At 37.5% G+C, this 4,095-nt stretch overlaps 1 protein-coding gene across 3 annotated transcripts in view; it reads right to left on the reverse strand.

Annotated features, from left to right (window-relative positions):
• The window catches only part of FAM49A (family with sequence similarity 49 member A), a 50,427-nt gene extending 50,190 nt beyond the window's left edge, over window positions 1-237 (reverse strand). Inside the window, exon 1 of one of the 3 annotated variants that reach the window (XM_017745009.1) lies at window positions 73-237. The gene's annotated coding sequence lies outside the window, so the exon portion shown is untranslated. The remainder of the gene's footprint in view (window positions 1-72) is intronic. The other 2 variants (XM_017745011.1, XM_017745013.1) reach the window with 2 other exon arrangements.
• Window positions 238-4,095: the final 3,858 nt, after the last annotated feature.

Here is a 4,095-nt window from a genome sequence, read left to right on the forward strand (position 1 = left end):
TGAAGTTATGAAATGGAAAAATATTTACTGGATGAAAGAATGAAACACCTATAGAAACCAGGTTTCTCTCACCTGAATGCTTTAATCACAGGGCAGGAGTCACTCTCCCTCTGGCCTAATTACTGTTTTGTTCTGGGTATTTTTCCACAGGTTGCAGGTTAAATAAAGGACAGCTTATGACACACTGTTTCACTCTCTCGGGAAGAGGGTGATGTGAGCTCAAGGTACTTAAAGCTGAAAAGGACAGAGAATAAAGTGTCACACAATGAATATGGGATGCAACTAATGCACCATAAAACATGAAGAGAGATTAACATCATTGCAAATGCTTCTACTCAAGTTTGAGTAAATAGCTTACACTTATTTCTTAGCAAAACAAGCTTTTCTAATCCTGAGGGAACATTCCCATCTCTGGATGCCAAAGGCAGTGAGGCAGGAAAGAGATTCCACTCTCCAGAACAGCCTCGGTGGTAACAGCTATGGATGGATGCAAAATGGAAGCTCTGCATCTCATTTTCTTCACAGTAAAAATTGTAGAAAAGTGTGCTTTCAGACACGGGTTTTAGGACCATCAACCTCAGCTTTGAGGCATCTAATTGTAAAATAGGCCACTCAAATAATTTATGAATTCAGGCAGTAACACAGCAGAGAGAAGGATTTCCCCCCTGCCCAAATCCCATAAATTATATATAAGAAAGCTTCTAACAACTATTTAAATTTTAAGTTAAACCTTTGTGTATCAGAGAGATACAGGACAGTACAGAATGACTTTTATCTAAAATAAGTCTACACATTCCCTTAAAACACCAAACCACCTCCACGGTGTTATTATATTGTGTGAACTTACACTCTGCCATCCCGAGCTCACCACAGAAAAATGGGATGAAACTCAAGATTCCAGTATGCTCCATGCCATATTCTAGACATGACAACTCCCATGCTGTATGGATGCTATGGATACTCTTCACCAGGTCTGAGGAACACGTGTTCATGAATCACATTTATTAACCCAAGACTTGAACCAAACCAGACTAGCACTTATGACAGGCACACATAACACCACAACCTGCACTGCTACTGGAACCTTCAAAATTTACTTTTCATACACTATAAACATCATCAATTCCTTACACAGATTTACTCAAAGATAATCCTGGGACTTATGCATTAGCTTCACTTTTTGCGCTGCTGATCATCCAAACCATGTTGTTAAAAGTCTACCTGTCCACGATGAAAAGCACTACAGAAGTACTGTAGTGGACAGGAGGGGGAAAAAAAAAAGGTAATATACATAAAGAAGTCCCTCAGAGCACTGGTTTTCTAGTCTATTGACAAGTTTATAAATTAGACAAGAGTAGTTTAGTTGTTAGCATGCAAAAGTAACCATTCCTGAGTTAAGGTAAGGCTGACTGATGTTTAACTAAATCTCATGGTTGGTATCCTCATGATGGCATCATTTCTTAACGTTTTAAACCCACAATACTAAATACTAAATTACTGCTACCACTTTAAATCAAGAACTTGTATTGAGCAGTATGTAAAGACAGAAAATTAGGCACATTTTTCATTTTAACTGGAAGTGAGAATTGGAATTTTATGTAAGTAGAAGAATAGTAAATTCTTGGTACTTCATAAGAATTAGGACCTGTACAACTCAAATCAGTCACATTGTGCTCATTATTCACACGAGTGCAGAGCAGCATCTATTACAATTTTAATTTAAACAACAAAATTCAAATTTATGACTGCATTTTTTTGCAGCTCTCAAACTGCCCCATATATTAAATATTTTAATTCATGCCTCTCAAACTGTTTTCTCTGATTTAGTGTTACTGTTTTGCATTCCTAGATAACATGAGTAGAAAGCACTGCTAAAAGAATGATTGATAATATTGAAATGGATCCAAATACATACTGAATTCAGTACAGAGGAAACACTAAGAGGTTTGGCTGCTTCAAATTAACATATATTGTTAGCATCCATACACCACTATCCACTGATGTTATAGGTCCCAGTAACATACTCAGTTTGTCCCAACGGGATTTTAAAAGGAGACTTAATGATGTCTGGATCATATATAGGGTTTGGATATAGAATAGTATTTTTCTAGTTTGTATAAAATGTGAACTGAATGATTAAGTTCGTGTGCTATTGCATGTAATATGCATCCATTGCTAAAGAATGCCAGTATTCCACAAAAATAGTTTACAGTTTCTCAAAAAACTCTAATTAGAATGGCATTTGGAAGTAGATAAAAATATGACAGAGGTCTTACTTATAGTATTTGTATACCTACAAAATATTATTTCTGTCCAAGTATAGGAATTTTTATTCATCTAAATAACATCTAGTATTTTTGACAGACATTTTAAGCTCATTTTGTATATCACATAACCTGGAAATCTGCAACATATTGCACATGCAAATCCTCAATGTCTTTGTAAGGCTGCCATACTGCTGAGGACAAGATATTTCAGCCTGACAAAACAGCGTCAAAAATGATGTCATGAGGACAAGCTAAGCACACTAACAATGAATTATCTTCTCACCACTGTAAAATTCACTAGTAGGCTCACTGTCATGGCAAAATGACATCTGACGACAGTAACTATGCAGTAGTATCCAAGAAGATCACCATTTTTCCTTTCTTACTTAATCAAGGAGGTTTTATTCTAATTACTGACATACATTGTCTTTTTAATCGCTTGTGGTTTGTTTATTTTCAGTTTTTAATAAAGAGCATAAGTTCACGGGGCAATAAACAAAGCATCACTGCAAAAGCAGCAGCAGAGGAGGGTACTGGAAAAGTACACAGCAGAATACAATAAAATATTGCAGAGTCTTTGAGAAACCGTATAAGTAACTCAGAAAGCCTTGCTTATACTTGCCATCGTCTACATCAAGTGAAACTTTACAGACCAGCGGTTAAACAATACTACAGCAGTTCAAATTGAAGAATTTTATTCTTAGTTGCTACCTTATGCTTTTTATAAAGTTAAGTCAAACCTTTCATGATGTTCCCATAATCTGTAATTTCATTTCATTAAAACATATTTTTAAAGTCTACTGTAGGAAGTAGTAGGACTTTATCACTAGTTTTTAATTTGGGCCTTGTGAGATGGGGGAGCGGGGGTATTACAGGAGAGTAGAAAGCAGATTTAAACACAAGAAATTACAAGGTTTATTTTTTAAAATTACTTTTAAAAAGTACATTGCTGATGTAACAGTCTTCCTTACATTTCATAGAAATACGAAAGTTACCGTAACAGAGAAAAGGGAAGTATCAGCTCAGTTCTTCCCTGTGTAACAGGAGTTGGGGTATTTTTGCAGAGCTGTGCTGAGCATGTGAAAATCTTTGCCCACAAGGCAACCTCATGTCACGACAGCATTTCATTCCAAATCTCCCCACCTAAGAGTTCACTGCCAAAGCAATTTTCATTTTTTTCTGGCCTTGCAGATGATCAAAACAGAAGGAGTAAAGCAAACACATCTGTCCCACTTAACCTACCCTTTCCCCAAACACATATAAACTGCCTTTAGAACTGGTAACAAAAACAGATAGTCTGTATGGCAATTAGAGACTAGGAACAGGCTGGAAACCAACTCACATCATCACCCTCGGCAAGTTATTAGCAGCACCACTGAAAGCCTGTGCAGTTAAGTGACTCGCTGTGTTGCCAGTGAATTATGGAGCATTCGATTTTGCACAGTGGCGTAATGTATTACTGAGACCTTAGCAGAACAAACCCCAGATTGAAAAAAAAGTAAAAGTAAACGGTCTTGGAATCAAATTAGGAGAAAAATAATAATAGGAAGAATAGATGCAACCGAGCTATCTGTTCACTGTAACACCTCCCAACATGGACAGCGATTCAAACGAGATGAATGCAGCATTACAGAACCTGTCTTTCATCTCCTGTCTAGATACATCCCTCTGGAAACACCACGCTTATGGCACCCCGCATCCAGCAACCACCAGCAGCTGGAACAGAAAGTTTTCGGTACAATCAAAGTTTGACGCTTAATCTCCCTTTGCCCCGCACCGCACTCAGTCCAGCCAGGCACAGCGACGCGCTGTCTGACCGACAGCCCGG

This window comes from Corvus brachyrhynchos, unplaced genomic scaffold, assembly GCF_000691975.1.
Source record: "Corvus brachyrhynchos isolate BGI_N302 unplaced genomic scaffold, ASM69197v1 scaffold116, whole genome shotgun sequence".
Classification (NCBI taxonomy): Eukaryota; Metazoa; Chordata; class Aves; order Passeriformes; family Corvidae; genus Corvus; species Corvus brachyrhynchos.